Source organism: Temnothorax longispinosus, chromosome 7, assembly GCF_030848805.1.
Source record: "Temnothorax longispinosus isolate EJ_2023e chromosome 7, Tlon_JGU_v1, whole genome shotgun sequence".
Lineage (NCBI taxonomy): Eukaryota > Metazoa > Arthropoda > Insecta > Hymenoptera > Formicidae > Temnothorax > Temnothorax longispinosus.
The window spans coordinates 12,020,305-12,031,419 of record NC_092364.1 but is presented as its reverse complement, the minus strand read 5'-3'; the positions used below and the strand labels follow the sequence as shown (position 1 = coordinate 12,031,419).

The following is an 11,115-nucleotide window of genomic DNA, read 5'->3' as shown; positions in this document are numbered from 1 at the left end:
CGTCGCCCGTCGGACGGTCGGAATCATGTGTTTTCTCAGTATGTTGCGGCCTTTTCTTACGTATGGTCGTATCGCGCGCGAGTGATCCATAGATCGAGTGCGAATCGAGCGAAATCGTGACGAGGAAGGAAGAAAGAAAGTGCGCGCGCGCGCGCGCTACAGCTACGGAAAATTCTAAGTTGAACCTAACGCCAGGGAGGAAACAAGGCAGTGATTATCGGCGTATTGTTCGTTATATCGTTCGTCCATCCACCGCGATCAGTCAAATCAGTTTCGCCTGGCACTTCGCGTTTTCCCGAAGCCATCGAGAGGTGCCTGCGGTGCGCAGGCGCGGAAGCTAGAAAACGGAAAAGGTGCATTCGCGCTCTCTTTTCCCTTGACCTTTGGGCCCTTCGACCCTCTCCTTTTATCTTTTCGCGCTAGACCGGAGCGTCCATTCACCTCGTCTGTTTGTGCGTGCGCCCGCGCGAGTGTGTCGTCAAACGTCAAATCCTTCTTGTGGGCTATGTAATGATGTGATTACCGTTTTTCCGTCTTCGTCTTATCGCCACCACCGCAGAAGTTTGGCTGGCTTCGCGGCTTCGAGGCTCTGCGAGGCTCCCCCCCCCCCCCCCCCCCCGGAGACGGGAAGAGACCGGCCGGTCCGGAAGTTCCTGGGCCCTTCTCACGGGAATCTGACCGGGGATGTTGAAGTGAGTCCCTCTTCCCGGCCACCCCGTTCATCCACGCGGGACCGGATTACCATGCTGGACGCAGCCACGCATCACAGGTAAGGAAATATCGCGCGAGCCACCCGTTCCCCCCCCCCTGTCTTTTTCCCCCGCCGCTTTGCTCTCTCTCGCGCTCGAGCTCCTCGTACTGGTCGTACTGCGCCTTCTCTTTCTCGTCGGATCACGCGAGTCCAAAGACGCTTCTCCGAAGCGGCGCGCGGAGAATCAGCCGCTGCGTATTGTACAAACGCGAGAGAGAGAGAGAGAATCAGAATCAGAATCAGAATCAGAATCATCATTTATTAGACGCTCTGGGACTACGTCCCCTAAAGCGTCGAGACCAAATTACAAAGAGTGTCAAATAAAATAAACATTCGTGCATTCATATATAACAAAAAAATAAAAAAAAGTAACTACAATGGAAGATACAAGAGTAAAGTAAGTAAAGAAAATACAGATACTAATAGCTAAAAAATGATTTACAAGAGCCGTAGGGCAAAAAATAGTTTACACAATAATCTCAAGATACGCTTAGGTCTACCGACAGAAATCTCATGCGCTTAAAGATGAGAACAGAAATTTATATAATTTCGCCTTAAAAAAGCCGATACACGTCGTGTTGCGAATGTCGGAAGGGAGAGAATTCCACAGCTCGGCAGCAGAGAAACAAAAAGATTGCTTAAAGAATTCAGTACGGCAGAGCGGAAGGTTAAGGATATCGGTTGGAGATCTAGTATTCCGCTGCATGTTTTCATGCCTAAAAGTAAAATTGCTGAAGATAACTTGCGGCTTTTCCTTCCTGAGTACAGAGAATGTCAGACTTCCCACCAAATATGACCGCCTAAGATCGATCTTGAGCCAGCCCAATCTGACAAGATACGGAGTGATGTGTTCGTCGCGCTTGAGGTTGAAGATAAAGCGCACACATCTGTTCAGGGCTCTCTGCAGGCGCAGGTTATGCTGGCCTGTGATGTTAGTGAGAACTGTGCAGCAGTAGTCAAAATGAGGAAGCATTAAGGCAGAGACAAGCTTCACACGAAGAGGAACTGGGAGAAGTTGCCTGCAAAGTTTAAGCTGGTAGAGAGCCGAATTCACTTTGGAGATCGTTTTAGTCGCCTGTTTTTCCCATGAGAGAGTGCTATTGATTGTCACACCCAAGTACTCCACCGAGTCCGAGAAAGGAATCGCGGATTCCCCGACTCGAACCTGAGGCACAGAGTCCAGATCGACGTTCCTTACAAAGCGCAGTGTTCCCAAGATCATTGCCTTTGTCTTTCCAGGGTTGATCGTCAGCTTGTTATCGACAGCCCACTGCACAATCCTCTCTATATCCTCATTTATCCTCTTGATAGCGTCCAAAAGAAACACTGGCTCAGCATGCAGATAGATCATAAGATCATCCGCGTAAAAATTGTACTTGCAGTGCTGTAGGACATTTCCGAAATCCACCAGGTAGAGGAGAAAGAGAATCGGTCCGAGAACAGAACCCTGTGGTACACCCTTTCGAACAGTTCTCTCAGTCGACGGCATCCCAGTGGACGGGTCGCGTACCGCCTGTTTTCTATTGGTTAAATAGGAACAAAGCCAACGCAGAGTAGAGCAAGCAAAGCCCAGATTCCTGGCCTTGTCAATCAAGATGTCGTGACAGACATTGTCAAAGGCCTTAGAAAAGTCAAAAAATACGGCTATAGTGATCCTCCTCTTATCAGTAGCCAGCCTGACCTCGTCCAAGACCCTTATGAGCGCCGTCTGCGTGGAAAAATCCTTTCTGTAAGCAGACTGAAAAGGGTCGAGAAGGTTGTGTTCCTCTAAGTATCTCATAATCTGGTCTGCCGCGATGCGCTCGAGGACCTTCGAGGTAGCACACAAGATAGAGATTGGCCTGAAATCATTTAGCACGGCAGGACTTCTAACTTTAGGGACGGGACAGACAATGGCCGACTTCCAGACCTCAGGAAAGACCCCGTGGGTGAAGCAAAAGTTAAAAATGTGAGTTAAGGCGAGTTAAGAGAGAGAGAGAGAGAGAGAGAGAGAGAGAGAGAGAGAGAGAGAGAGAGAGAGAGAGAGAGAGAAAAGCTCTTCGCGTCCTGGAGCGCGCGCGAGCGCTAAAGATTGTCGTCGATTGTACGACCGCCAGTCGGCGATATGCGGAAATTCTCGCGAGAAATGTTCCCCCACGTGCGTCGCTCGGCGTGCTCCTCGATCGCGTCGACACGCCGCACAGTGGGGCGAACGCCTCATTTTTCGGTCATTTGCTTATAACTTCTACATTTTTCAATGAAATGACTTGAAACTTGACATAAATAATGTACGATTATTATACATTTAGTGTATGAAATCAAAATTATTTAATTAACAATTTTTCATAAAGCGCATAAATGATTTTTTAATTTTTTAAATACTTTTTAGTTTTTTTTGAAAAATCGGTTCTATTTTAAAAAAAATTTTTTTATTTTATACCTTTTTAGTGCTTTATTAAATTAATATAAATAATTATTATCGCATATTTCCTTACTGCTCCGTACCCTGATGTTCTAGCGCGATATTTTATGTACTAAAACCTTCCTGGAGAATTGCTCTATAGGACAGTGAAAACCGCATTTAAATCCGTCCAGTAGTTTTAAAGAAAATCGTACAGAATTGTCTAATCTTTTTGACATATTCGGGATGTCTCTGGATAAAATTATATATAAATAGCGCGTTATCGGATTTTAACTTTTTCCGAACAATAAAATCAGTCATTTCCGGATTATTCCGTACTTCCTCAGTTCTCTTTCTTTTATGTCGTTTGGAACATTCTACGAAACTCTTTGATCTATTAAGAGGCATACGCGTACGTGAAGAAGTAGAAATTCAATTCAGTACTTCGTTCGGAAAAGAAAATTCACAATTTAACCAACTTTCATGCTTTGCAATAAATCTGTTGTAATCGTAATGGCTAGCTATCCATTTTGACTTTAAATTCTTCGTGAAATTTATGATTTTTCGTTTCAATGCTTCCAACGCGATTTTGGGTAATTCAGTATCAATACATGATATTATGTGGCTTATTAAAGCCTCATAATTTAATAAATCAAGATTATTTGCACGCATACAATTAAAAAGTTGACGATTTGTTCGGAAATTTTCCATTTTGCGAGCGTGTTAAAGTATAATCTTCTATATATTTTATATATTCTATATATTTTTCACTGTATCCTGAAAAGGACGCAAAGTGAATTGTATAAAGCAACGACAAAAACTTCGACAAAAACGATCAAAACTTTCAAAATCAAAAAGTCTTTAATCAACTACTGATCGAGAAAAACTGACGAAAAGTTCTTATCTCCGCTGTTTTTATTTCCTCCTCCTCCCCTCCCTTCCTCCTTCCCCTTCCCTCCCCACCCCCTTCGAGGAGAACAAATAATTTAACGTAGAGCAATCTTATTGGCCCATGGATTTACAGAATGCGCAGTACTCCAAATACATTTATCCAATAATATTTATCATATTGCTATTATATTAATTAATGTAATTAATTGTTGTAAAATATGGATAAAATTAATCGTTATAAAATAGCAATAATTAAACAAATTATATATCCCCCTTCGTTTTTCTTTTATGAGAAAATAGACATCCATATTCACTCGACATGATTGAACGTCGTCCATTGAGTTATTCATGGACGACGTTCGACCATGTCGAGTGAACTTTGAGGTCAATTATCTCAAAAAGAGGGACGAAAGGGGATGAATGATCATATATGGTCAAAAACTAGACACTTTGCCCTATCAAATGGCGCAGAGCAAACCTTAATCCATTCTAATCCACAAACTTTCTTCCTGTTTGAATATTGAAGTAAGAAAATTTTAATAGTCGAATATGTCGTGAATATTTATTAATATATAATAGTACTCAAATAACATAAAACTAAAATAAATATGTTTTTTGAACCCTAATAAATAAGTTCTGATAGGCATTTAACTCATATTCGCAGTTATACTTTCGGCGGAGACTTTAGAAAGTAACCTATCGAATTACTAGAATTTCAGTATTCACGAAAATGTTATACTTTATCAGATCATTTTGAGGAAATAACAAAGAATAAAATCAATTATAAGTACATTTATTTATAGTTTAGGATATATATTAACATAAAATCTCGTCAAAATTTGAATTATACGTTTTTCATTTTTTCGTCCAATATCCGGTTTTTGATAGATTCGCCCCACTGTGCGCCGGCACGATGTCGCGATCAATGCCGTTTCGTCGGATACCTAATTCGACAATCTGGCGAGCGAACGTCCCGCGCCGAGAACGGATCTCCGCACCCGCCCACCTCCCGGCTCGGCGTGGCGCAGCGCGGCATGGCGCGGCGCGGTGTGGTGCGGCGCGACGCGCCGGTAAAATTCTCGCCGCGATAGGCGGTTTTTCGACCCGCTTCGCACGACTCGCGCGAAACGATAAACGGCGCGGACCGCTCCTATTTCAATATCGAAAACGCGTATACTCGATTTATCTTATCGCGCGAGATTCTTTTAATTGGGGCCATTGCGGGAAGAGAAACGGGAAATAAACACCGAAATCTTCCGCGAGAGCGTTCGCGGGGCTCCGGCCGTTATTTAACGTTACTTAGCGACATCCGCTTCTGGCGCGGTTTAAGACACACAAATATCGCGACGTTATCGCGTGGGTGGGCTACAATATTCGTATTTAACTCTGTGAACGAGCACCGACGGGGTGGGGAGGGGACGCGAGTACGCGTGCTACGAGCTACATTGTTTATTTATTCTAACGCTTGCACGTGCTTCCGTAACGTTACGATAATATCGCGGAGAGCCGCGCGATATAATAAACCGAGGCTTGGCACCGGAGACCGGAGCACTTACGTAAACATTTGGGACTGCTAAAGGCCTTCACACATAAAATGCCGTAAGGACGTAAAACGTAAGCGTAAGAAAATCAATCAATCCCAATCAAGTATTTTCCCCTACTGGAGTTACGGACAGCGCAATACTTGATTGGGATTGGTCGATTTTCTTACGCTTACGTTTTACGTTCTTACGCGATTTTATGTGTGAAGGCCTTAACGCGCGGACCATGTAAAATTTTTCCTATTTTAGATCTTTCCTTTAATTCGCATAAATTGAATAGCATCATATCTAACAATAAGCCAAATGAAAAGGACGGAGATAGATACGCACGTGTCAACTGTGCAGGCTGCCGCGTGACATTGATGTTGGCAAAAACGCCGCTTCTGAAAAAAAAAACTCGACTCAATGTAAGAGAATAAAAATAGCCAACTATTTAAATGCTAAGAAAAAACTAGGGAAACAACATTATTACTTTTTTAATTGCTGTTGTAATTGTATATGGTATCGAGGTATTTTAATCACATATAATTTTTACACACGTGCAATTTACAATAAAAAAAAAGCTACTTCCTCAGTTTTTTCTTAGCGTTTAAATAGCATTGATTTTATTCTGTTATGTCGAGATAAATGTATGTGAGCGATAAATTGAAGCAAGTCATCTGTGTTGAATATTATAAACTTAGAATCGTTTATATATCCATATATATATGTAGATAATTTTGCATTATACATTTATAATGTAGATCACTTGTTTCTATTTGTTACATACAAACAAGGGGTTATCTTATCATATTTTTATTTTGACATTTAAAAGGTGTGTCAAGCGACTTCTTAACATATCAACACTTCGCATTTTTTGTTGCGTACTTCGTCGAAAATGCTTGATTTTTATCTGCATCGGCAAACATTTTTTTCTTACTATTGTACTTCTCGCATATCGATTTTGTTCGACGCCAAACCACAGGCACGGTGTGTTGACAAAACCCAACGGATTACATAGTGAATAGAGTAATGATTTGTGAGAGAAAGGGAAAGGGAGACAAGGGCAAGCAAACGCCCAGGCGGACGAACCCAGGCGGTCCTATTTATACTTCGCCAAAAGTTTTGAATACAGCCTAACAACGCGTAATATTGAAGCACGACAATAAGATAATTTATTTACGCGCAGCGTGCGCTGAATAAAAATTAGCGAGTTACATTTGTAACCACAATCAGGAATTCTATTCTAGTATCGAGATAAGTAAATTCCTTAGATTCACGTTAACTAAGCACTTTTGTTTTTTAAGCATTCAATTTCACTGGACGCTATGAATGTCATCTGCGTATCAAATTGCTTTTTCTTCAACCTCTTATTATAGTCTTGTTAACCCGATGTTAACCTGTATTAAAATAATTAGATGTCGAAATATAAGCTTCCGCACGGAGAGAATATTTTCTTAGAATTTACCCTGAAATTATGGTGGTTGTGGAACAACATGTTACTACGAAGAATTTTATACGAGCTATTCTAATTTATCTACCATAATAAAAAATATTAATATATCTATTACATTAAAATATAAAATATGTTTGATTAATTTTACTAAAATATATCTAGGAAATTTCAATAACTTTTTAAAAATTACCAATCTGCTTGGTAATTTTTATCACGTTGTTTGTAAAATGTCTTTTGTATATTTCAAAAATTCCTTGGTTGCCAAGTTGTCCTAAGTTTGTAGTGAATTTAACGGTAAAATCTAACGAAAAATTCTCTCTGTGTCAGTAGAATAAGCTCAATTTAAAGTTTGTTGTACGGGATGTCGGAAAGAGAGAGAGATTATCACGTTCAATATATCCGCGCCCGCGGGCGCGGCGCGACGCGGCGGAGGCTCATTGTCTAATCGCGTGATTCATGTGCGATGCTGAAGCTTATGAGAAGTAATCCGGGCCATCTGTTTAGTTGCAAAAATTAGGTATTGAGAACACGGTCAACGTTCCGTCCGATTGAATGGTACTTTGTTGCTCAATCGAACTAATCGTTCTTGATTAAAAGTTACAATGACGGTCGTACGAAAAATGAAGATGCACTTGAACTTTATTTTAATGCCTGTCATATCTCACACATATATTTTTACATATATTCTCTCATCTCTTTACACAGCTAACTTTGATTGTTTACAAATATAAGCTGTCTCCGAGTTCGGGCTATTTTTTTATCCCAATTTTTAGCTCGCAACGTGATTTCCTCGTACTTACAATTAGTGTGTAGATGTGTAGAATAATGAATAATAGCCCGAAAAACGAGCGCGCAAGAATGGTATAAAAACGACCTAAAAAAAAATCTGTAGCCTAACGAGTATCGGAGTATCCGAATATAAGGATAGTGGATGCGGGTGTTTTCAGACACTCTCGACATACGATTCCATTTACACAAATCTTTTGTACGTTCGACGTTTCGCGCGGAGCGATATCTCGCGCTTTGCGAAGTGTCTAGAATCATTGTGTATAATGTATATGTGAAGCGCGTGTTGCTTCTCTCCCTCGCTTACGTTTCGAAGTACAGATACCATCGTGCTCTTTGTTGTCCACCGCGCCGAGGGCAAATTCGCCGAGGATCGATATTTCTCAGAAGCTCACACGTGGTCACGGCCGGGCACACACATACAGGTTTGTTATGCTGATCTCCGTGTGTGAATCACACAGTCTCGTTTTTCGTAACGAGGGGCAGCGGGAAAGGGATCACCGCTAAACTTTATTAACGTCCGTATGTTTCTCTCGCGAACGCGGCAACGGCAGCGGGCAACTGCTAACTGCTTATGCACGGTCGTTTCACATCGTCGATGAAACGACCGTGCATAAATTTTTCCGTGTATGTTAATAAATTCCTGCACGCGTGACAAACGTCGCAAAAAGGAGGGAAAAAAATAAACAAAAAAAATTAATGAAAGGGTCGAATCGCCCGACGATGTCCGGCGAGTGTCGCGCTTGAAAACAAATTCATTAATACGCGCTGTGCGATAAACGTCGCGTATTGTGTCCCCGCCCGACTACCGATTATAAACGCGCGCGTCTGTTTATTCTCCCATTTTTCCAGCACCATCCTCGCTATTCGCGCGGATTTTATTGATTGAATATTAGCGATGTTCACAAGTTGCGAGGCGATTTTTTTTAATCACGAAGAAATTGACAACTTCCAAGATTTTATTGTAAATAAGATCCGCGCGTAAACAATATAATCGCTCATACACAATGTAATCAGTCGTATATACGCAGTCGAAAACAGCGCGACCGACGATCAATACGTTGAGACTTTAGTCGCATCATTTAATGCGTTGCATTTTAAGACTGTATATACTATCGCGTTTATGATAATACTCTCACGCGTTCGGTCTAAACTATTCCTAGATTATTCCATCTTTCGCGCGTTCAAATTATCTGGCTAACGCGAATCATTCCGACAGTGAGATTTATCAAAATTCGCGAATTTTCTTCCTAGAAACGGTCCCGTTCATAATTCCCAGGCAGGATGAAAATTCCGGCGTATCGAGAAAACGAACGCGAGTCGAGGAAATCAATTTTGCGCTCGCGACGCGGATCAAAGGTTGCTACGATAAATATTCTCCGCCAGCCACGGCATCAGTCAGACAATAGTTTTCTGTTGCACACTATTTTTAGGCGCCGTGAACGGGCGCCTAATTTGTTTTGCATAAATAGTGATCACCTGGAATGACTTCTACACCCCAATTAAAAGTCACTGTTATCAATTACACATTGCATATATTTTTGATTGTTTTATAATTTATTAGTATTTAAGGATAATATAGATTTGCTCAACATTTTTTAAAACGTAAACAGAAACTAAAAGGATATTAACCCTAGACAGACTCACTTATTTTTCTTATACGTGAATGACTCACTGGGGTGTCACCTCGGGTGTCACGATACTCCAAACGATTTTCTTTTTCGGTCACAGCTGCTGCACGGATCTAACGCACTCGCTGAATCACAGAGGTCGATTGCCGGATGACTAAACTGAATTGTGGTTAGGGTCTCGGTACTCGGTATGAAAACTAACCTTCCTAAGGCAGGGGCTCAATTTGAATTTCGCGTGGAGTCCCGTAACACCCCAGTGAGTCTGTCGAGGGTTAAAAACGAAAGTGGCACGCGTTAAATGGACTGCAACGCGAGCTTTCATTTTTCGATACCGGGATGTAAAAATCACCCCAGGCACTCGTTCACGGATGAACGAACTGGTCTCGAGAGGGGAATGTACCGACATATTGTGCCGGAGGGTTGTTTTACCAGATCATCGGATCGCCACTGATTGTTGTTTTATATTTGATAAATACCTGTCTCGTATTCGTACTTTATTTGCACACGCCGCGATGACGTTCCTCGTCAGCGATTTCGGCATGATGCGAAATGTGACAGCGTGAAAAACAACATAAACGAGAGGAGGATACGTGCTTTAGAGAGGTGTGAAATTCAGTCGTGATAAGTATTCCATGTCTTTCGTAACACTTCGCGACAGTATAACGGCCACACACAAAGATTTCTTGGATATAATATAAACTTAAATATAAGGCCAGTTAAGACGCGTATTCAAATCTTTTTGATTTCGTTTGAAATGAAGACATAGACAAAGATTCATTCAATTCAAATATGCACAGCATAAATGTATGAGAAATTATTTTATTGATTGAATGTTGGCGATGTTCAAGTTGCGAGGTGATTTTTGAATCACGAAGAAATTAGTGCAACTTCTAAGATTTTAGTATAAATAAGATTCACGTAAACAATATAATCGCTCATACACAATGTAATCAGTCATGCGGAGACGAAAACAGCGCAACCGGCGATCAATCTCACCGAGCGTGACGCACGGCCGAGAAAAAAAACGTGCTTTCTAATTAATCAATCAAGTTAAGTGGTTAACGGCCATAATTAACCGCATGCGTAGCTCGAACGTTGAAATTACCCGATTAACCTGTGTTCCCAGCCACCAACGAAGTTGGAATCCGCTGCGCTGGTGTGCTCATTCAGAGTCGAATTACGCTACTCCGTGCTTAAGCTCTCTAGATCCGTTTCTCCCAGTCAACGTGCAGTCGGAATAAAATCACGCGTTTTGGACTTAGAAATAAAAGAAATTTCGCAGGAAAAGAAAGATTATTACAATTTCTCTCTTTTTCATGAATTTCTACTTCAGTGAAAAATTAAATATTTGCATATGCGTGGGGTTGCATATCATTGCAAGTATGAATGCATCCGGCGTATATTAATGCATTCGGCACCCGAAGTATCGGAGAAATTTAGCGAACATATTCCGACCCTTAATTAATACACAAATATTTGCGTGAGGCGGATTAAATCGTGTGCATACAGTAACATTAACCTGTCAATATCCGCATATATACTTGTCCTGCGGTATGCAGGATAAGTATATTTGCTTCGATTACCGTATATCGGGATTACCGTATACCGTTTGTCGGAATTTAATAAAGCGATCACAAATTACGCGTGATTATAATATGTTACTACAATATTACTGCGAGCATACAATTGTGAAGGGGTTT

At 41.3% G+C, this 11,115-nt stretch overlaps 2 long non-coding RNA genes across 7 annotated transcripts in view; one reads left to right on the top strand and one right to left on the bottom strand.

The window, feature by feature from the left end:
- Positions 1-11,115, top strand: part of LOC139815596 (uncharacterized) — a 35,424-nt gene continuing 24,309 nt past the window's right edge. For 2 of the 6 annotated variants that reach the window (XR_011732768.1, XR_011732767.1), the window contains exon 1: positions 1-769. This is a non-coding gene — a long non-coding RNA (uncharacterized lncRNA). The remainder of the gene's footprint in view (positions 770-11,115) is intronic. The other 4 variants (XR_011732770.1, XR_011732769.1, XR_011732764.1 and 1 more) reach the window with 2 other exon arrangements.
- LOC139816470 (uncharacterized) lies at positions 4,800-8,323 on the bottom strand. Its single transcript, XR_011733022.1, has 2 exons — positions 8,092-8,323; positions 4,800-5,946 (listed from the first exon to the last, which is right to left on the bottom strand). It is a non-coding gene; the product is annotated as an uncharacterized lncRNA (long non-coding RNA).